At 42.6% G+C, this 23,532-nt stretch overlaps 2 pseudogenes; one reads left to right on the forward strand and one right to left on the reverse strand.

Moving 5' to 3' along the window:
- Positions 1-6,954: 6,954 nt before the first annotated feature.
- Positions 6,955-7,074, forward strand: LOC136654990 (5S ribosomal RNA; annotated as a pseudogene).
- Positions 7,075-12,451: 5,377 nt separating this feature from the next.
- Positions 12,452-12,571, reverse strand: LOC136654575 (5S ribosomal RNA; annotated as a pseudogene).
- Between the last annotated feature and the right edge of the window lie 10,961 nt (positions 12,572-23,532).

Raw genomic sequence — 23,532 nt, forward strand, 5'->3', positions numbered from 1 at the left:
GCCAGTTACTCTCCCCCTGCTAAAAAAAGGGGAGCACCCACTTGAAAAAGTGCCTCTTACCCAATTAGCAGGGGTTAAGTTCAAGTCAGAAACAGATACTGACTTCTGCAAATAACACAGGCCCACAAAATTGAGGGTCAGAAAAGTTTTTCCCAAACTTTATGGTGGTATGATATGAATTTGGGGTGTTGATTCCAAAAATGGCATCTGTTTTGCCCTATCGTGTCTAGTTTTGGAGATATAGTATAGCCTCATTTGTGAATGGTTCACTCATGAGGAAGCTGCTTGAACCATTCACTAAAGAGGCTATGCCGTGTCTCCGAAACTAGACGTGATAGGGCAAAACGGATGCCATTTTTGGAATTGGCACCCCAAATATACCCAGGAATTGGTGCAACATTTAAGGAAGCAAAATGTGTGTTGTCCTGTGCAATTAAATGTGCAGAAGAACCTCAGAGGACCTCTCGGATGCAACCAGAGTACCTTATGGTCATGTCTGGGAGGTCCTTTGAAACACTCCACTGTGGGCTTGGCACCCGCAGATACTGAAATCTGTGAATACAGAGCCCGCATATAAGGAGAACCCACTGTATGTAAAAGCAGTATATACATCAATAAAAAGGGTTAATTTAAAATAGAGAAATTGCAACCGGAACTTTTGAACGTCTGCTTATCCTATTTTATAATGCAACAGCAATATTTTCCACTTTCATCACTCACGTATTTTCTTTGTCTCCCTTTTGTAGAGCTGAAAGTACTTTTTTCAGACCTTTTGTAATTTCATATGTCTCGATCAGGCCACTTGTTAAAGGCTGTGCATGATTTTTAGAGAGTGCCTTCAATCACAGAAGTGGTTTGTGATTATGCAAAATAATGATTCAAAATTAGAGAAGATGCATTTTTAAGCTTCTTTCCTACACTTGCTGCATTTCAAAATTAATTTTTATAATCTTAACTTCCAATATTTTCAATTTGTTGAGCGAGACAGATTTATTTGATTAATTTCTTTGAAAATTAGAAGGAATTCAGGGAAGAAGTTGTACTGCATATCTGAATGATCAAGCCAAATTATCATTTTTCCCCTAGGTCCACATACAAAATGGATTGAACTGTTACATCAAAGAGTCACTTCTAAAAGAAAGGTTTCTGCCTTACCCTGCCATTATTTAACTCTCTGTTCTTTGCCCATATATTTGAGAAATGAAATCCCTATACAACCAGATGGTTGTAAAGTAGAACTAGACTCTAAGGACATGAAGGGCACTGTTGTCTTTGATGGCTCCACATCAGACCCCTTTGACATCCGAAGCGGCGTGAAGCAGGGCTGTGTTCTTGCACGAACCTTGTTTGGGATCTTCTTCGCTGTCCTGCTGAAGCAGGCCTTTGGAACTACAACAGAAGGCATCTATCTCCGGACCAGATCAGATGGAAAGCTCTTCAACCTCTCCAGACTGAGAGCAAAGTCCAAAGTCCAGCTGAAATGTCTGCGTGACTTCCTCTTTGCCGACAATGCAGCTATCACTTCCCACTCTGCCAAAGATCTCCAGCAGCTCATGGATCGTTTTAGCAAGGCCTGCCAAGATTTTGGACTGACAATCAGCCTGAAGAAAACACAGGTCATGGTTTAGGATGTGGACTCACCTCCCTGCATTACAATCTCTGCACATGAACTGGAGGTTGTCCATGACTTTGTGTACCTTGGCTCAACGATCTCTGACACTCTTTCTCTCGATACCGAGCTAAACAAACGCATCGGTAAAGCAGCTACCACGTTTTCCAGACTCACAAAGAGAGTCTGGTCCAACAAGAAGCTGACGGAACATACCAAGATCCAGGTCTACAGAGCTTGCGTCCTGAGTACACTTCTGTACTGCAGCGAGTCATGGACTCTTCACTCACAACAGGAGAGGAAACTGAATGCTTTCCACATGCGCTGCCTCCGACGCATCCTCGGCATCACCTGGCAGGACAAAGTTCCAAACAACACAGTCCTGGAACGTGCTGGAATCCCTAGCATGTATGCACTACTGAAACAGAGACGCCTGCGTTGGCTCGGTCATGTCGTAAGAATAGATGATGGCCGGATCCCAAAGGATCTCCTCTATGGAGAACTCGTGCAAGGAAAGCGCCCTACAGATAGACCACAGCTGCGATACAAGGACATCTGCAAGAGGGATCTGAAGGCCTTAGGAGTGGACCTCAACAAGTGGGAAACCCTGGCCTCTGAGCAGCCCGCTTGGAGGCAGGCTGTGCAACATGGCCTTTCCCAGTTTGAAGAGACACTTGGCCAACAGTCTGAGGCTAAGAGGCAAAGAAGGAAGGCCCATAGCCAGGGAGACAGACCAGGGACAGACTGCACTTGCTCCCAGTGTGGAAGGGATTGTCACTCCCGAATCGGCCTTTTCAGCCACACTAGATGCTGTGCCAGAACCACCTTTCAGAGCGCGATACCATAGTCTTTCGAGACTGAAGGTTGCCAACTACAGTGAACAATAACTGCAAGGAAAAGGAAGAAGGTAACTGAAGACATCATCTCACAACTGCATCTAAGAACATAAAAACAGCTCTGTTGGATCAGACCAAAGGCCCATGCAACTACCAGCTTGTCCAGCTTCCTGTATCTCACAGCGTCCCACCAGATTCCTCAGGGAGCACACAAGGTCACAAGATACCTGTATTCTGTTGCATCCCACTCCCTTGCATCTGAGATACCATATTTCTAAACTTGCATATACACATCATGGCTTGCAACCTATGATGGACTTTTCCTCTATAAATCTGCACCATGCCCTTTTAAAGGCATCTAGGCCAGGTACCATCAGCATATCCTGTGGCAAGAAGTTCCACAGGTTATTGACATCTGGTTCAACGAAACTATCCCCACCACCACAATGGCAGTCGCTCAGTAAGATCAATGTCTGACCAGGATCAAGGAAATCAGGCAAAAGATAAGATCACATTGTTCTAATCTATTCCTAGATCAGGTCAGAGTTCTGACCTGAGTTGCCCCTTCTGCAACTGATTCAAGATCAGCTTGGCACCACATGCATGTTCTCTTACCTGGTGTTCCATGTGGTGATGCTCCAGCAGTGCCAAAAACAGGTGCAACAGGTACATCTTTTTCTTGCTCCACTATCACGGCTGCTACTCTCCTGTTCATTACACCGCAATGGTATCTCAGTGAGGACAGTGTGGAGAATACACCTTGAAGCAATATTTGGTTCAAATAAACTTGGAACAGAGAGAAAGGTAGGGACTGAATCCGGGACTTTTGATGTAAAGGCATGTGATTTACTACCAAACTATTGCCCTCTCATCAGATATGTGACTTTTTCCTTAGCTTTGAAAGGGGGCAAATGTCAATTAGAAAAATTGTAGGGGGGTAGAATGTAAAACACCCTCTTCTCCAGCACTGCTACTCCAATAAATCTAGAGCCCCGTTACTGCTTTTAGTTGTATGCAATACAGTGGCAACACTAGGGTTTCAGCAACTGTTACCCCGCACATGCCCAATCTCGTCTGATCTTGGAAGCTAAACAGGGGCAGGCCTGGTTAGTACTTGGATAGGAGACTGCCTGGGAATACTGGGTGCTGTAGGCTTATACCATAGTCTTTCGAGACTGAAGGTTGCCAACCACTAGGGTTTGCATCATCTGATGCAGGAGGCCAGCGCGATACCCCCATGATGGACCTCCTCCCATGCAGTGGTTGGGGCAGCACCCCAATTGGTGAGCCTGGTGATGCACCAATGCCCTGCCCCACTAGTTTTTTTGGTTATAACTTTTTATAGAATTAGAGATATGTCAACACAGTTTATTTAACTGCATTCCGCATGAAATTACGCATCGAATGATATACGAGTATAACATGATGGTATTATTAAAAAATGCCAAGATTTAAAAAATGTTGGCTAGTAGTGGTGTCACCCCCCCCCCCTGTGTGCATCTCCTGGTGGAGCCCGCACCTCTGCACTCACCTAGTAATGCCACTGTGGCAATGTATAGGCTGTATTTGAAAGGGCCTGTAGCTTAGTTGAAGCAGCTGTGCTGAAGGTCTGAGTTCAATCCCTAGCTGGGACATAGCCACCTAAACCCTGTAGAGTCTGTGCAGGTCGTGTTGAATGAACTCAGTGGACTGACTCCTCTGTTTGAAGAACCTGCTTTATCAATCCGGCTGTACTATTGTCATTTGTTAACACTGTCATTGTGTCTATTCAAGAACCAGCTAATATATGGCCTTTCATATGTTAATTTATCAACCACTTCCTTGCATCCCATGGGCTTTTGATCATTTGCATCAGGATTCACAGGCCAAAAACTGCTACTCTGCACCTCAGATTTATCATGTTAGTTACAGAAGATCATTATTAAAGATTTTTATTTTTATTTTAAATACATAATATATCTTACATTTCTTAGACTTAATTTATTATTTTGTTTCCAAGGATGACCTTTGGCACATTTGTATGGATTTCTATGAACACTTCTCTCCGACTCAATGATTTACTGTCATTTTAACAAATGAAAAAGTAATTTGAGAAAAATGCAGTTGTTCCATCTTTCCCCTTAAATTGAGCCAATGTGTCTGTTAAAACAATGATGCCATTCTCCTAAGGATGGATGTCACAGCACTTGTACGCAAAGAGATGTGAATGAAAAGTGGATCCACTAGAATTCACAATTTTTTGCCTTATGGCCAGCAATTTCCCACGGATTCCTTGAAGATGATAGGAACACAAATACCATAGTCCAGGGTCTGTAAGTGTAGTACAAGTTTACTTAAGCATCAGGCACTGAGATCCATATGTTGGAATTTAAGTCCAGTGCCACTTGCAGGACTCTTGGGAGCAGTATACTCTCCAGACACCTGAGACCCTTTACCTGCCCTCTATGATACCTGTAGGAGGTGTGCCCCTTTGTGCAACTTCCTTCTTCTTCCTCCCACATGTTCTCTCTCTCTCTCTCTCTCTCTCTCTCTCTCTCTCTCTCTCTCTCTCTGACCTCCAAAGAATTGGTGGTCAGACAGATTCAGACAGATTCCTGAGCTCTGTCATTATGGGTATGCCTTTCCCACAAGCGCGCACGCGCACACACACACACACATACACACACACACACACACACAAAGAGAACAACTATAGAGTTCTCTGTTCTATAAATAGTAAGCACCTCTGATACCTCAGAAGATGTGTACAATTGAGAAACTGTAAGTAAAGTGTTTCTTTTTTGAAACCTTAACAGCCTCTGGTCCTGTGTGTGTTTATTAAAAGCAGCAAGGTGGCGGCAGGTGTGGTTTGAGAGTGGAGAGGATCACGGGAGGATCAGGACAGGGAGCAGGGCAGGTCTGTTTTCCTGGTTCGACATATACCCTGCTTCTCCCTAAAAAGCTGACACAGTCTAAGGATATCCACTGATGACCAGGTGGCCTCTCCAGGTCTAGTCTCCCCCACACCATACATTGCACTCTCCAGGAACATGGCTGCAACATGTAAGATGTTGAAAGAACAGGATTGGGGCAATAGAATATACTGTTGTATGCTGTTAAAAAAGTGTTGGTTACAGTAAAGAAGTGTTTTAACTGCCCTGTTGCTTGATCTTTCTCTTGTAAACTTGTATTTTATTTTTGCTTTACGCTGTGTATTTTTAATCCACTGCTTTGTGAAAATTAATCTGAAAAACAACACTCTATACATTTACTGAGCAGCTCCTTATTTTTCTTCTAGCCTTTTCCTACAAGGCTATGATCGTAGGAAGCTGCCTCTGGACCAGTGGTCCACCTGTCAGCATTCCAGACAGGTGTTGGTAATGTACAAAGCCAGTTTGTATGTCTATTAGGTGGCCATCGAACACTCATGACATAGGAATCGGCATGCCTCATCCAACACCACCATGTGTCCAATATAACATGTGTATCACTGCTATTTCAGCACTGATGCATATGAATAGAAGCTCAAACAGTTGACTCTTTTGCCCTTTTGAAAAGAATACAATCATGCAGTCAGGTCTCTGCATTAACAACCCACCGGAATGGAAGTGCTGCCCAGCAAGCCTACAAATGGGGCCTTTGTCTTATTTGATTCGGACTCTCATTCACTGTTTGCAAAAGTATTTCTGTTGCTGCCGAATGTTTGTTTGAGCTGATTTTGGCTAAGAGGCAAGTTTCCTGGAGTGAGTTCCCACCTCCAGCCTCGGCAGACTCATCACTGTGCTATCTGATTATGTCTGACATAAAAAACTTGGGTGAGCAGATGCAAAGGAGGACAGGACTCCGCCACTGAAAATAATTGTGTAGGAAAGGGAATGTTGGCAGAGAGAGCTTGTCAGGGAAGGAGACAGAACTACACACATTTGCTTTTCGATAAAACAATTAAAAATATAGGAGCCCAATTTCCTTTGTATCTGATCATTGTTGTCCTGGATTTCTTTTCAGGTCTCAGCTGTTCATAAACACACTGCACATTTTGAACTATGGATCTGGTCTAACATTGAGAGTCAGCACCACTGGGCAGCTACTAAGAACCCAACAGCCTGAGAGGGCCACACCACCACTAGGAGTGTGCATTTGTTTCCCAATGACTGAAAAAAACATGATGAATGAAATATTTCCTTTGTTTCTCATTCAGGGTCATTCATTTTTGCCTAGCAGAGGAAAAACAAGGCTATTTTAAATACACATCCCAGGCACAATGGATTCAAAGGAAAGTCTCACAGTAGGAAACTATGGAGAGTCTCCACGGTTTCATGATGTCAGAGAGCAACCGGAAAACCCCAACTCAGTAACCCATGCGCCGCACCTTTGCTCATCATGCTTTCAGTGTTTGTCTACAAAGACAAATGCTGTGCACAGAGATCCTAACAATGATTGGGGTAGCCAAACATCCCTCATCAGGAGGAGGATCTCTTACTGAATACATTGTTTGTCAGTGGAGATGAAAACGAAACATGGTAGGCAGGGCTCCAGAGCAACTGTTACCCTGCACATGCCCAATCTCATCTGATCTTGGAAGCTAAGCAGGGTCAGGTCTGGTTAGTACTTGGATGGGAGACCGCTTGGGAATACCAGGTGCTGTAGGCTTATACCATAGTCTTTCGAGACTGAAAGTTGCCAACCATACCAAGAGCATGGTAAGGAAAAGGCTTCCCAGAATAGTCCTGGACATTGTGAAACTGTTTAGATTTGGCCTATTGGACCTCTTTATCTGACCTGCTCTCCCAGCATCACCATCAACTCTCAGCTGCTGAGCTGCAAAGGAACACCTCAGCAGAAGCTGAAAGTGAAAGCCTATGTGATCATTGGGCTCTCCCATACTTTGAAAATATCAAATCAAGATTTGCATATTTTTTCTTCAGTCATTTGCAGCTAATAAGTTTCTAAGTGAGGTCATCACCTGCCTAATGATGTCATTTCCTGCTTAACAACGTCACTTCTGGCCCCCGGCAGATGCCATGAATGCTATTCGGCCCACTGTATGAAATGAGTTTTATGCCCCTGAATGATCTTTTCCTTGACTTCTGTAGAGTATGGGAGAACTTTTGAAAGAAAAATGGCTTTTTTCCCAGATCCCATTGTATTTGATGCCACGCTATGAACGACTGAGGTTGTAGGAGAAGGTGATATCCATCGTGGAAATGAATGACAAACCAGAAAATTCTTGTGCACCTTAAATAGCACTGACCCCTGATCAACTGCAGCCTTTACCCAACCACCTGGGGCAAAAATTGGATCTCCTGGGATATTTTGGCCTCCCTCTCTGAGCCACAGTGCTCAGAGGGAAAAGGCAAATGAATAAACGGGGGGAGGGGGCTCATTTCCACTAACTTTCACCCATGTTGGGGGTGGTGGTGGAAGGGGCTTGGGAGGCACTCAAGGCATTTTGCTAAGGTCTTGAAAAAGAAGCAATCACATTTTGTAAGAAAACTGTAAATATCAAAAGTGTCTCACCAATGTGCATTTTACTGCTGGGGGAGGGGGGAGCAAGAGCACCGTAAACACTGGCACACTTTGTTGCTGCCCCAGGAATCTGCACTGCAGCTTGCTCCGAGAACTTCTGTCTCGGGTTTCATGAATCTATTCACCCGATAAAAAAAATGCACGGGAAGCTTTCCGATGAATATTTCAACAGCTGACGTTCTGGTTTTGGAAAGGTGGAAGTATTAGAGGCATGCAAGGATCAAAATCATGTCAGCCAGTGTGTCAATAATTACGAACATCTAGCCACTTGACAATAATAATGCCGTGTTAGACAGCAGCACGTATCGAAGCGCAGTAATAAGCAGCCGCCACAGCCGTCCATAAAATTCAAGAGCCATTTAAATATAAAGATAATGCTGAAGACCTGCTGAGCAAGAAAGAAGGGGATGAAAGTTGAATCCATTCCCTGCTCCTCAGGGCTTGTATATTTTTATAGCTTGCCCTCGAGGGTCTAATATCAAGTCCCAGCTGACCTGTGAACACAGTCCTGCAGAATTTTGTGCATAATCCTTAGCAATTTACATGTGACTAGTGAGGTATGCATGATTAACTCTTTGGACTCCCTTCTGGAAGAAAGTCAAGGCATTTAGACAGACCAGCCATGATCAAATCTGTAGAGGGATTTTGCCTCTCTGCCCTGCATCTCGTTCTCCGGGGATGGCTCCAAGGATGCTTTTGTGCATCTTGCTGTGTAGGTGGATTCATATGTCCAATTTGTTTTGGCAGTCAGTGATGGTACAGATTCTACAGGTGTACCTTTCCCCATCATTGCATTTCCCAGTTAGGACAAATTGTACTGGGCAGTGCCTATTTTGTCCCCACAATGCCCCAGACCGACAGCCTGCGCAAAACATTGTGGGATAAATATTGTGCCTGCCAGGGGGAGCTCCCTGGCTTCTTTTATACTTTTAAAAAAAAATGTAAGATTTTGGAATGGACGCCTTTCATGTCTTCTTTTCATATGCCTTCTAGATGCCTTGAGTCCCCTTTGGTGTGGGAGAAAGGTGGGATATAAATGAATGAATGAATGAATACATTTTGAATTAAAACACACCTGCTAGGCTGTTGGAAATAAGAAAACCAGAAACTCATTAAACAGCTTTTTCTGATGTATAATATAATATAATATAATATAATATAATATAATATAATATAATATAATATAATATACAGGTCCAGCCTATTTATACACAAATTTTTTGTACATGGATTTGACTCAACATGAATGGCCCCTGCAAATGAGAAGCAATGTGCTGATCCCTGGAGACGGGGGGCGGGGGAATGCATCCCTTTAAAATCATTTAAAAAAACTGAACAGTCCTTTAACAATAGCCTCCTTAATGAGAGAGAGGGCAACTGGCTGACAATCCATCAATCCTTCTCTCTCCAGGCGACCCCTCCCTTCCTCCTGAGCACTTGAAAGAAAGGTGATCACTTTGCATTGGTGAAGGGAGGGGCTGAGTGAAGCGCCTTTGTAAGCTCTTGGAGGAGGACTGATGGATGGATTGTCTTCTTTCGGACTCTTATCTTACATCACAAAGATCAACAAGGCTGTTTTTAAATCACTGGAGCAAAGATACTTTGTTTTTTAAATTGATTTTCTATAGTGCGTTTTTTGCCATCCACGTGAGTGCTTGGAACAGAACCCACACGAATAATGAGGCTCAATCTGTAATATAATATAATATACTATAATATAATATGATATAATATAATACAATACAGGTCCATCCTTTTCATCTTTTCATCAATATATACAGGTCCACCCTTTTCTTCTGTGGATTTTGGATGGCCATCTGCATTGAGTCACATTTTTTTTTTAAAGTAGTCTCTTTAAAAATATTTAAACAAGTAAAAAAAAAAAGTTGAAAAAAAGTTTCCTTTACCTTTGTCTGGTAAGCTGGACGGCTGCAGGACAGTCTATGGCAGTGTTTCTCAAACTGTGGGTCGGGACCGACTAGGTGGGTCGTGAGCCAATTTCAGGTGGGTTCCCATTATTTCAATATTTTATATTTAATATATTAGACTTGATGCTTGCATGTTATGTGACTGCATTTGAGTAAATGTTACAGACCTGTACTTTTAACAAGCTACTATGTGTATTCTTTTAACAACGATAGTAAATGGGATTTTCTCCTGGGTAAGTGTGGGTAGGATTGCAGCCTAGGAAAATTGTTAAAAATTTTCCTGCTTGATGATGTCACTTCTGGTCATGATATCACTTCTGGTGGGTCCTGACAGATTCTCATTCTAAAAAGTGGGTCCCGGTGCTAAGTGTGTGAGAACCACTGGTCTATGGCACTCCCAAAAACCATTTCTGGGTTGCGCCGAGGCCCCTCCCCCCCTCCCTTGGCCCTGCATCAGCCCAGAATGCATCGCGGAAATATTTCCCATGTGTTGTATGTATGGCAAGACCAGAGTAGATTACCCTACCGGGGGGGGAGGGGTTCCTTAAGCATGGGGTCCAATTGGGAGCTATTGGTTCAATTGGCTTAACAACAGCCCTTCAAATGTGTAGTAATGTACAGAGCTTGGATTTCCAGCCAGAGACTATGAGAAGCATGAAGAGGTAAATAAGAACCTTGACTGAATATGCAACCCTTTGAGAATTAAGACAGGCCTGTCTCTCTCGACACACTACCTCTGGCAGGGTTTTCCATTTGATTTTTTCTTTTTAATGTCATGTGTTCTTAGCCCTTTAGATAGCCTTCTGTTTCATCTATAAGTGAAAAATTGAGTCTCTGTTTTTTTTCCCCTGAGGGATATTTTATAAAATGTATATGAATACATTCCAAGTAACACACTGCTGCCTTGAAAGACATTCTGTTTTGACATTTGTGTTTGAATTTTAGGAAAGCTTAGAAAGAGCCATTACCTCCTTAGGCAGATAGAGCTGTTTATTTCCTTGCTAATGAGATATCCAGTGTTTTTTGCACTCATGGTTGAGAACTTGCTGAGAGATGTCTTATTTGTATTCATTCCACTGTATCTTCCTATGTTCTTGGCATACATAACATTTATAGCACTTAATTTCTTTTACCATTATTGCATAGATGAGAGAGAGAGAGAGAGAGAGCGCAACTAGCCCAGGAGAAAACAAAGAATTTTCTTTATCTGAATTTGAAATTAGCAACTGGTGGTGCCAGATTACAGGAGTTTGAGAAATGTTGATCTGTTAAGAGATCTGGGGTAAAATAAAATTTACATGTATGGGGTCAAAGGAAGGATGAAAGCAGGCTGTTTTAAGGCAGTGCAACATGGTTAAGTGTTCTTTAAAAATAAGGTCCCTTAGAACAATTTAAGCTTTCCCCCACATATCTCACGACACTGTCATTGATCTTCTTGAGTTTCAGTTGTCTTTGTAGGTGGAACATAACCTGCATAACCTCTTGTTGAGCTATATTAGAGGGAGCTCTTGGCAATGAGGATCTTTCCCAGGCTCGTAAAATAGACAGAATGAATATAACTTTCTGATTTCTGTAGCGAATATTTGATATGTGGCAAGAAAAAGAAAGTCTATCCAGCAGTACTTCAAGGCTCCCCCAAACACTTGATGCCTAGCAATTGTGATCCTGGCCCAAAATCCCCCCCCCCCCGCCACATACACCCTTGATGCCTAGTGGGATTTTTTTTTCCTTTCCTATTCAAACAGCTTATGAAGCTACTGTATACCAATTCAGGCCATTGGTCGACCTAGCTCAGAAGTTAGAGAAGCATGGGAGTGTGATGACTTGAGGACCTGCCAGGCTTGATTAATGACTGTCTACTGAACCTCGATGGCATGTAGCCAGAGGAGATACCCACATTGTGAAGGCTGATTCTGTGATTCAGGGAATATATTTGTAAAAACCCCATTGAAAAATGGTTGTTGAGACTAGCCTGTCCATGTAAACCACCTTGAATGCTGTCCAAACAACAGAGATAGGTGGTATATAAATACTGAAATAAAATATTGTCTGCAGCAGTTCTCTAGGGTTACTGCACACATAGAGCATGCTCTGCCTCTGAGCTACAGCTTCCTCCTCAGACCCCCAGGGCCATTGAAAAATTCCCTTGAGCTTCAGAACTTGCTTACCCCTATTACTGGACTATGGCACACCTTGTAACTGGAAATTCTCTATATTTAGCAGGGGCAGAGGAACTGTCTCCATCCCCCCGAAGCATGTTTGCCAGTGCTAGTTTACCACTTACTGTTCTGTGTCTTTTTTATTATTATGAGCCCTCAGAGAACTATTTTTCCTTTATTTTGTTCTGTAAACAACCTTGTGAGTTTGCTGTTTCAAAGTGGTATATAAATAATAATAGCAATCATCATCATCACCCACATTTTTCACATTTTTATATCGCCCTTTCTCCAAGGAGTTCCAGGTGGTATATACAGTTCCTCCCCTCCTTTTGCCCTCAAAACAACACTATGAGGTAGGTGAGACTGAGAGATAGATGTGGTTGGCAACCTTCAGTCTCGAAAGACTATGGTATAAGCCTACAGCACCCGGTATTCCCAGGCGGTCTCCCATCCAAGTACTAACCAGGCCTGACTCTGCTTAGCTTCCAAGATCAGATGAGATCGGGCATGTGTAGGGTAACAGTTGCTAGTGACTGGCCCAAGGTCACCAGGAAGCTTCGCAGCTGAGCAGGGATTTGAATGTGGATCTTCCAGGTCTAACTCCCAAAACATTACATCATCTTGGCCGCCCAGGCATTATTACCTCCTGAAGAACACAAGCCCAATGTTCCCTTTCAGACACAAGCCCAATAATCCCTTTCAATTGGACAGTTCTTTGGATCTTTTCCCACTCACATAGCAGCCAAACCAGGAGATGTATACTCAAATTGTCTTGCAGGAGAGTTAGAACAGACAAAAGGAAATCTTTCATTTTCCAGAGTGTAATTACTCTGTGGAACTTCTTGCCACTGGGTATGGTGATGGCATCTGGTCTAGATGCCTTTAAAAGGAGATTGGACAGATTTATGGAGAAAAGGTTCATCACATGATAACAGCCATGATGATTATACGCAACCTCCAGATTTGAGAGGTAGCCTGTCTCTGAATGCCAGATGTACGGGAGTGTTGTCTTGTGTGCTCCCAGTGGTATGTGGTGGGCTACTGTGAAATACAGGAAGCTAGACTAAACGAGATGGTCCTTTGGCCTGATCCAGCAGGTCTCTTCTTATGATGTGATCTGATATCTGAAATATGTAAGTTATAGACTAGAAGACTTTCAGATGTACCTTCCTCAGTTACTGTACTCTGTTCAATCCACAATAACTAGACCAAACTTAGTCTTATCTAGACTTAGGTCTATTAATTTTTAGTATATTATGTTGTCAATAGCCTATGTTAGGATGCTGTGATGGGTCGTATATATGTTCAGTTGTATACTATGAATGTATTGTTATTTTTATGCTGGTCGGTGATCATAATAAAAGTGAACTGAACTGAAGTTATAGTACTTTCAACCCTTACTAAATACAACAAGCTTTCAATGCATGTGATGGATCATGTCAATCTGAGACTTCTGCTGAGCAGATAAAGCTGCTATTGGCCGAAAGTACATACAGTGCTTATTTCTTCATCAACGAGTGCATTATCCAACAGGATGCTATCACAACAGAAGAAATCAACACGACGCCATTAATTGTAATGTTGGTATCAGCATAACCCTGTCTTGTTGAGGTTAATTAATAGGCCGAATGCTGCCACAACTGTAGAAAAAATGATTATTCATCTCCACAAGGTTGTGCTCTACGTGTGGAGTTTGGGTACCACCATCTGTGTAGAAAAACATTTGAAATTATTCCTCTAAAATGAGAATATTTGCTGGAAGCAAATCAAAATAAAATGTGCAATGTTCATCAGGATTTGCAGTATGATTTGTGTGTGGCGGGGATTCTTAAGTAGTCGGTAGCGCTCTCCTGCATTTAGGACTGTCAGACATTCAGTTCTGATGCATTCAACATATGCAGGGGTTTTAAAAGGAAAGTGGAATATATAAGCAGGGGTTTTAAGAAGAAAGTGGAATATGAACATATTGTGCATATCAGGATAATAAAAGATATGGATTTTTTTTTGGTGGCACACCCAGTTTCATCACGCTGATGGTTAATTTATGTGACCATTGAACATGTGACTAGTGGCTTCCCCGCAGCATCAGTAACAGTGTGTGCATGGTAAATGGGCCATGTTGGGGACATTAGATTTTAAAGAAAGTTGGAAAACTATTAATAACTGTTGTAGCAATGTTCAATGATGTGTAGAAAACTGTTTAAGCATAAGGCTCTACTGTATTCTCTCTGTCTAAAAAATTTGTACCTGAGGTTAGTGCAGCAAAAAAAAAAAAAGGGAATATGTATGATATTAGTCTAATCACATGTGATCAAAGTAACCTGGGTCTTATATGAAAAATAACAGGCTCCTCTGATGTTGTCGACTTAAACAGCTCAGAAGTACTGATAAACATCCCAAACCAGTTAGGGGCATATGGAAACAATTCCCACCACCCTCTTCAGCCCCCTAGGCCAGCCTGCCCAGGCTGGTACAAATGTACCTTCTCCAGGTGCAGGTCTGGCGCTGTTAAACCACTGCACGTATTGGCCTAGCCAGTTCCCGAGTGGCAGTGAACATGCTTTATGGCTTTAAGGGACTTACACTAGCTCAGAAGATCATTTAGATTGCTCTGTAAGTGCATTAATGGAGGTATATCAAAACACTCATCCTCTTCCACAAAACACTTCGAAGGAAGGAAGGAAAGCGTGCACCAGCCTAGGTGATTGAAGTAAATTGCATATCATAGTAAACACATACACACACCACAAAAACCTGTTCATTTAATAGCCAAGTCTCCTGACTTCTCCTGATTTAGAGTTCTTTTTAAGCCTGCCCTTTTTCCTCGAACAAATTTAGGTAGGGCGAATGTTTGTAAGCTAGCACAAATGCACTGCCTAGCTCATCAATATTAGTATAATGCAGATAAATATGTAATTACTTTTGCTCCTACTCATTAAGTCTTATATTAAAATGGGATTCAAGGAATATTTTAATTTTCACATCCGCTCTGCTCAGGTTATTTGCAAAAACAACCATGACAATAAAATAAATCTTGATGTTCTCAGTCAGAAGAAAAAAAAATTTAAAAAGATCTTGGATTACTAATTGAACCCTGAAAATCTCTTGAAAAAGAAAGATGTGGATTAATTTTTAAATCAGCTTAATCTGCTTATTCGGTTTTCATTACTGTGCTGAGAATATTTATAATGAAAAAATACAGTACTTAACCTTTAATAATTTTCCTATTTTCAGTGTACTTGATACCAAAAAGCCAAAAAATGTATGTAAGATAGATGTAAGATGTATATGTATACAGTATGTAAGATGATGTTGTAGTAGAAATTCTGAAGCAAGAAAATAGGATCTATATGACATAGCTCAGTGATTCCCAAACGTTTTAGCACCAGGATCCACTTTTTAAAAATACATTCTATTGGGACCTACCCAGGTTTACCAGACTTTTAAAAAAGGAGTTCTAGAAAGAAATAATATTTTATTTATTTATAACTAATTATAACCAGAAAAAAGACCCTCAAACATTTATATCCCTGTATTTACGAGGGAGACAGGCTTGCAAACTGCAAGAGCTGAGCTCTTTGCAGGATAATCAGCAGCTACAGTATCCAATTTTTAAATAGCTTTAGACCTTGAGGTAGTTATCTGATCTTTCCATCACCCTTTGGCGACTCAGCCCAAAATCGAGTTGCTATCCACCAGTGGGTCCTGACCCACAGTTTGGGAGCTAATGACATAGCTACTTAGACTGCAATCCAAACCTGCTTTCCTGAGAGTAAGCCCCATTGAACAAAATAGGACCCACTTCTGAGTAGACCTGGTTAGGATTGGGCCCTCAGCTATGCATCTTATGCATGTCTGCACAAAAGTAAGTCCCATTGTGTTCAATGAGGCTCACACCCTCACTGCAATCCTATACCAATTTTCCTGGGAGTAAGCTCCAGCGGGTGGCAGGAGATGCAGGCGGAAAGGTGCCAGTCTTTTCGCTGTTGTCCTAGCAGTATGCTATTGTGTGCGCTGCCGAAAAGTGCTCTCTAGCACTTTTGCAGCAGTTAGCGCTGGCAGAAAGCTTTGTACATCAGTCCTAAAGCTAAGATTAGGCTGTAGGATGCATCTTTTCCCCCCCTCCACTGGAAGCCCTTCATTTGTTCACTATTCAAACTAGGATCTTGAATGTCATTCAGAGGGAGGAAAAGAATACAGTCTAAGCCAGTGGATGAAATGATTCTCCAAGCAGCTTTGTTTCAAAGTCTTTGACTTCATTATTAACAATAGGATGGAATTCTGTGTGTGAAAGTACGGATCACATTTATAGCACTTGATTTGAAATCCCAGTCAAAATGCATCTCAAGAACAACTGATGAATGTTCACATTCACATGAAAGAGAACAAAGGGGATGAAGCAGTTATCGATATCCATCCCAACCGTCATCTTTCGAACAATCAAAATAAAAGCAACACTTCCACTTAATAGCAAGGGCCGAAAACCATAGCAAAGCACTCCTTTCTCTCTGCAATGGTAAAGCAGAATTGAATTTTATAGTATATGGTTGGCAACCTTCAGTCTCGAAAGACTATGGTATAAGCCTACAGCACCCGGTATTCCCAAGTGGTCTCCCATCCAAGTACTAACCAGGCCTGACCCTGCTTAGCTTCCGAGATCAGACGAGATCAGGCATGTAGTACTGACAGCCCAATCCTATGGGCTCTAAGCACTGCTCCACCAGCGCGGACTGCTGAAAATCACCATAAAACACTTTGCGGAAGTGCAGAGAGCCGGTGTGCCACCTGGAAGGCCAGAGCCTTCCATCTTTCCTAAGCCTAAAGTATGAGACTGGGTACCGACTGTTGATCCCACCCACTCTCAGGACCAAATCTGCCCACCCCACCCTGCCCCATTTACCCCTACTGCTTGTGTCTTCACAACAACCCTGTGAAGTAGCAAGCCTGAGCAAGGCCAGCCTTAGGAGCTGCGGGGATTGTGCAGGATTATATCAAGAACTAAGCTTTGAGAGGGCAGTACCATTATTGGATTGGATACAAGTCCTCTCTTGCGCAGGCTTTGAAAGATTGATGTGACCCCCTCCTCCAAAATGAGGCTTTGGGACCCCACTGGGGTCACGACCCACAGGCTGAAGAACATTGACCTCAAGTATACTGATTATAAATGATTGAGTTAGAATTTGGAACCTGTTCTCTTGGGGGTGAGGTGTTCATTGAAGGTACCTCCTATTTTATCAGAATTTACATGGAGAAGACAATCAGTCTGGAGGCCAAATTGTGGAAGGTGGAAAAGTTTTGATGTTCACTGATAGACTGCTCCTGAACAAGGAGGTTCTGCACCTTAGCAGATGCTGGACAGAAAAAGTTACACTGGCATGGTTGTTCACTTACGCACCTATCTAACAACACTAATAAATAAATAAATAAATAAATAAATAAATAAATAAATAAATAAATAAATAAATAAATAAATAGAAACTATTGACTAGGAAATCACTCAGTATTGCTATAGCACTCTACCACTTATCATCAACAATGAGAGGTGCAGCTGCGAGAATGGACTACCCCCATGCACAGACCTAGTACTGCTACCAGCACCAAAAAAATAAATAAATCGTAACAGCTTTGAGAGGAAAATTATCTCTGCTACTGACGGCTGCACTGGGTGTGTTATTTCATAAGGCAGAAAGCTCCTAAACATTCAGCCCCATCAGTCAACCATTCTGGGCCATTAACCAGCAATCTGCCTAACAAGAGGACATTTGATGGTCAGCCAGCAGCAGAACAATGCAATAACCAGGTAAGGGAACATAGTAAAAAATGTATCCTCATCAAGAAGTCTGGAGAATATCCCTAGAAAAAGAGTGGAAATCTGCTGCATTCACTCAAGAGGTACCTAGGACAGCAGTTTCTGTAGAAAAATTGGATGGAGATGCAATTTTCAGAATACTGCATACGGTTCTGGATGCCACACCTCAAGAACAATATTGTAGAACTGAAAAAGGTCCATCGGAAGCCCCAGGAGAGGCAAGACATTAACAAACTGAGCAGAGCTCCTTTGGGTGAGAGTCAAAGAAGCTGGCTCTGAAACTCTTTGTGTGGGAGGAGACAGCGGCCAGAATGTGATCAGACTGTGAGAAGACCCATCTGGAATGTGATCTGTTCTTGAAAGAGAGAACTTCTCTGTTCATGGTAAACACTCCTTTAGGGAGTTTAGAGAAAGCCTGCCCATGTACTGCCTTGAATAAAACCAAAGGAGCAAGCACTATCCTAGATTGAGGGGCCATCCAATGAAGTTGCTTGGCAGGAGATTTCGGATAGACATAAAAAAAGGACATAAGTATTCTATGGAATTTGTTGCCACCAGGCCTGAAGTGTATTGGGAGGGGGGATGTCAAAATCCCCAGGGCCTGGTCTTCCAGGGGGCCTGGGCCATGATAAAACAAACTATACAGTGCAAAAAAAAAAAAAATGTATTACCTCAGCCTATCCAGGGTTGCATTTCCACTGCAATTTTAATCCACTTTCAATGCACTTCTTTTAGGAAATTTTAGGAAGGGGAGCAATCAGGCATCTGGCCCAAGGCCCAAGACCAGCTCTCAGCAGCCCTGGTTGTCTTGAGAAGTTGCAATCGCCACATTCATGGAGGACAGGCTATCAAAATCTAGTAGTCATGATGGCTATGCACTACCTCCAGGTTCAGTAGCAGTGTGCTTGAATATCTATTTCAACGGAGGCTTGGTCTTCTCTCTCCTTCTTGTGGGCTGCCTAGAGGCAGCTGTTAGGCCACTGTGGGAAGCAGAATGCTGTAATATCAACACATGCACAGAGTATTAATAGTAAACTTCAAAACACCTCAGGGTTTTGTCCATATGTTTGTTTGATTCACATTTAGTTGCATGAGAATTATTGTGTATATTTTAATGGCTTACGTGTGCTATGAGCATGCACAAATTTATACCCCCGAGTCAAAAAATGGTTCACAGAGCCTACTGTCTTCTTTGATAGAATTCCACCCTTGACTACTACTTAAATGTATTTATGCTTGGATAACGAGCTGCAACCCTAGTTCTTAACCTGCACTCTTGGCCCCTTAACGGCCAAATTTCGACCCATATTCCAAAAAGACTACAATTGAATTTCAACATGTAAAGAACTTGATTCTTGGGGGGGGGGGGGGGGTATGTGTGTGAAGGGAACAGAGTAGATATAATGCACTAGGAGGCTCACAGGAGATCTTCTAATCCATCAGTATTAATTACCTGTCATGGCAATGCCTTTGAGGACGGTGGCTTAAAGGTATGGATGAAGGCATGGAAGCAGTATTGGAGAAAAGCAGGTATGCATTAGGAAAGTGAATTGCACTTGTCCCTCCTATCGAGGGACTTGCTGCAAGTGTAATTACAAAGCAGATGCTCTAGACCATGAACTGCGTTGTCTTTCTTTGAAAAGTTTCGGTGATACTTTTTTTGGAACCTGATGTGGTTCCAGTCAATAGCATTGCAAATCCCCATCCAATTCAAGGAGAAGATGGTTCATCATCGCCTATAAGAAAATGTATTAAAGAAACTTGGGAAACTCAAAAAGGCAATCCCCAACTTGGTGCTTTCAGAGGTCTCTTTTTGATTTTAATCATGTGAGATGGAGGAGGAGGGGTGCCCTCAAAAAGGAATCTCATTCCTATCTAAGCTATTCCATGCATGGTCTTTTGGTTCCGCTGTTCATGTGCAACACCTTATGTGTCATCATGGCTCCCTGATCTTGTTCAGATGTTCCAAATACCAGCAAGGGAAGAGGAGAGAAAGAGAAGGATCTTTGTCCCTTCCACCACCCCTGATGAAACAGGAACCAGACAAGTCTTCTTTGGCTCAGAGGAAAATCCAAGGTAGAAAAGAATTCAGGGGTTGTTACGCTTGCTTCATTTTTGATGTATAACTGAAACAATCAAGCATTCTTCCCTTATTTACACTTTGGCCCCTCCGTTTCCTCAGTTGTTTACCTTGTGTCAAGACTGCAAGCTTCCCAAAACAGGATCCTGTCCTCTTATTTCTTTCTGCCGCATAATGTGTACATTAACGGTACTATGTAAAATCATCATCACCATTATTAGCCATGGTTTGTATTACACATGAAAGAATTAATGACCCAACGCTACCAAGCTCCCCGCATGGCAATGCAGTGGTGGTGGCATAGCCTCTGCTGTATCCCGTGGGGGCGTTCTGACTACTGGAGGGCTTCTCGAGGTATGTTTTGGCTGCAGGAGGTCTTCAACTTGAATAAGCGCCAGCTCTATAGCTGGTTCATATCCGGGTTTATCTGTGCAGACAGATCAGACCTGTGAAGGGGGTTTGGATGTGGCATGTACTGCTGCCAAAATTGCCCTTCTCCCAGGCCTGATCCTCCCGTCCCCTACATTCATCGCTTCTCTTTTATGCTGAAACCCCCCTTCCCTATATATTGTTCCATTTGGGGCATCAAAATAGGGTAGGGACATTTTGGCAATTTGGGGTGTGCATGTGAAAAAGGGGGTGAAAGATGTACCAACAACTGGATTTCCTGAGTGCTACTGCCATTTTCCTCCCACAATTCCCCTTGGAACAATTCTCTGCCATCACATAGCTTTGCCGGATGCAGGGGCAGGCACCAGGACACAGGTTGTTGTCTGTTCCCTGAAGCATTTGGTGGGCCACTGTGAGGAACAGAATGCTAGACTAGATGGGCCTTTGGCCTGATCCAGTGGGGCTCTTCTTATATTTATTCCAAGGGAGATTGTGAGGCAAAATGGCCTCCGTCAGCCAGTCTCACCAGTCTTCCTGAGGAACATCACCAGTACCACAAGTGGGAGAACCACTGTCAAAAAATATCCTCAAAATAATGGGGGCTGAGAGACTTCTCCCCCACTAATTTGAGTCAAAGGTTCTCGACAGAGAACTGTCTGCTTAGCCCTACTTTTAATAACAAGAAATGCACAGGGGAGAGGAAATGACAATATGAGCATTTCCACAGAAAATGTATGATAAGATCTACAAAGATGGCTGTTATTAATGGCCCCTTTTCTAGTGAAGGGAATGCTTGATCAAATCTAGATTGTTCACCTCAGTGTTTGAGGGAATTTTTGCTCTCTGATTTTCACAAAGGCCTTTCCACATGAGAATGCCCTACAAGACCCACAGCGGTAAGCTTGCCCAGAAGTGTACTAATTAACTCCAACTGGTCTCCGAGGCAGCCTAGTTAATGCCTCCTCACTGGCCATCATGTATCATTGTTCCACAAATGACAGCAGTCAGGTTATTAAAGGTGTAGATATTAAATTAACAACAGTAGTAAACATCGTAGCTGTACTTCACATCTCAGCAGAGCCAATGAAGTGGATGACACCAAATTCATGCTGATATGCTGGAATGACAGATGGGCGTCATTTAACACAATACATCAGTGGGCAACCCACGTACCGCAGCTGTCCTCCACTAAATGAATTAGATCAGGGTAATTAATCTAAGGCAGAAAGTATTGCGAAAGTGGGTCCTAAGCAGAATTAGAGAGGAATAAAATATCGTGCTTGGAAGAAAGAAAACAGCTTCACGCAGCCCAAGTCCAAGACTGCCGCAAGGAATTTTAATTCCGGAAATAAAAATATGCCTCGCGTAAGGGAAAGAGGAGTGTTCTATTCATAACTAATATTTAGATGTGTGCACGTATGTTTATTTCACCCTCATTAGCAACAGAAGCAGGTGTTTTGCAGTGGAAGGGGATGAAAATTTGGACAGTGATGTTGGCTCTGAAAAAGCAGCCTTGCTCCATTTGTTTCCTGCAAGGAGAGTAGCTACTATTATTCCCCCTGCTCTGCTGTTTCACCGATGCAGATCCAGATTATTTTAAATGCATCTTTTTCTATTTGTCTTTTGTAACGGGACAATGACAAGAGGGTTTTTCCAAAGGATCACAATGAAAGAAAACACGCTTGCCGGGATCCAAAGCTCTGCAGGATGTCAATCGGTACCTGGACATCTGTGCAAGCAGAGACTAGGCTACCCTGTTCATGTACAGAACTGCATGCTTCTTTGCAGGGCTGGCCCAAGACCTCCCAATGCTTGGGGTGATGTGCCATAAGCTGCATGCCTTTACCTGGTGATGCGACATCTTACCTTCTGGGTTTGAAAAGGAAGAAGGGGACAGAGCAGAAGTGTGAAGGACAGGAAAATGTTGGGTTGGAGTGTCTTAGGTGCTCTAACACACCACTCTGCTCTCCTCCATGCTTCCTCTTCTCCTTCATTCCCTTATTCCTTTTCCAATCCAGGAAGTGAGAGGGGAAGGAAACAGTGGAGACAAATAGCCAAATGGAGATGGGTGCTCCTTGTCCACCATCTACTGCCTCACTTGACCTCATTAATGAACTGGCCCTACTTCCATGGGCATTCTGGGGCCCTCATGAATATTGCAAGAATCACTAGTTCCAAGTTGCTATCTCATTGCTCCTCTGTGCCATGTACACCATCATCATTGCCTGGAACACTCAACTCAATAGGGATGCGGGCAGGTGTGTTGATGCTTGAGTTGGCACTTTCACACAAAAGTGATGTTGGAGGTGCTTTTAGAGTTCCTCTCCAAGGGAAAGATCTGAGAATTTTCAAGAGAAGCTGAACAACTTTCTGTGAATAGAAGGACATTTCTCTGAGATTTCTGCACATCCCTAGAAAGCCAATTCCATTTTAGACTAGGGTTATACACAAGGAACGAAACTTAAATAAATGGTCTCCTGTGCTCCTGCATTGATTACCTGCAAGATCTACGGTTTCACATGCACTGATGTTCTATATCAACACAAAGAGACCATGCAATGGTAAGAATTTAAGAATTGAGTTGCTGGATATACACAGCATTGTATCTCCAACAGGGCCAGCCAATGCCAAACTCTCTGAGATGTACCCAAGTAGAACATGATGTAATAACCATGCTCCATTTCCCCCTAGTATCCTGCAATATGGTCAATTTCAATCAGGAAGGTGCCATTTGTCTTGTCCTGGCTAATATCCATTGATAGTGCTGTCTTTTGTGAATCTGCTGAATTCTTCTGAAACAGAATCTAACCTAGTGACTACCACCACATTTTGCAGTAGCAAATTATGCTTGAAAGCAAATTTAAGCAGTTGACTTTTTGAAGCCTTAAAACAACTGCATTCCTATGGTTTTCATCCCATTGCTAAATCTGTGGCCACACACCACCGATGGGTGCTTCAGTCTTAGCATTAAATCAATATCAGAACTTCAAAATGCCTGAAAGCAAACGCGATAAATATTCATCTCTTTTTTTTCTTGTTTGATACTGATTCTTTTCGCAGTGTGTTTCAACAAAAGCATGAATGCACAACTATGTATTTCCATTCCATCTTGATGACATTTCTGACAATGACAGACATTGATAAAACAGCATGCATCTCGTTAGTCTAAACTGATCAACCTTGCTGTCATTTGTGTTTTATTCTCTTTTGTGAAGA

Source organism: Tiliqua scincoides, chromosome 5 (assembly GCF_035046505.1).
Source record: "Tiliqua scincoides isolate rTilSci1 chromosome 5, rTilSci1.hap2, whole genome shotgun sequence".
In the NCBI taxonomy this organism is placed as follows: Eukaryota; Metazoa; Chordata; class Lepidosauria; order Squamata; family Scincidae; genus Tiliqua; species Tiliqua scincoides.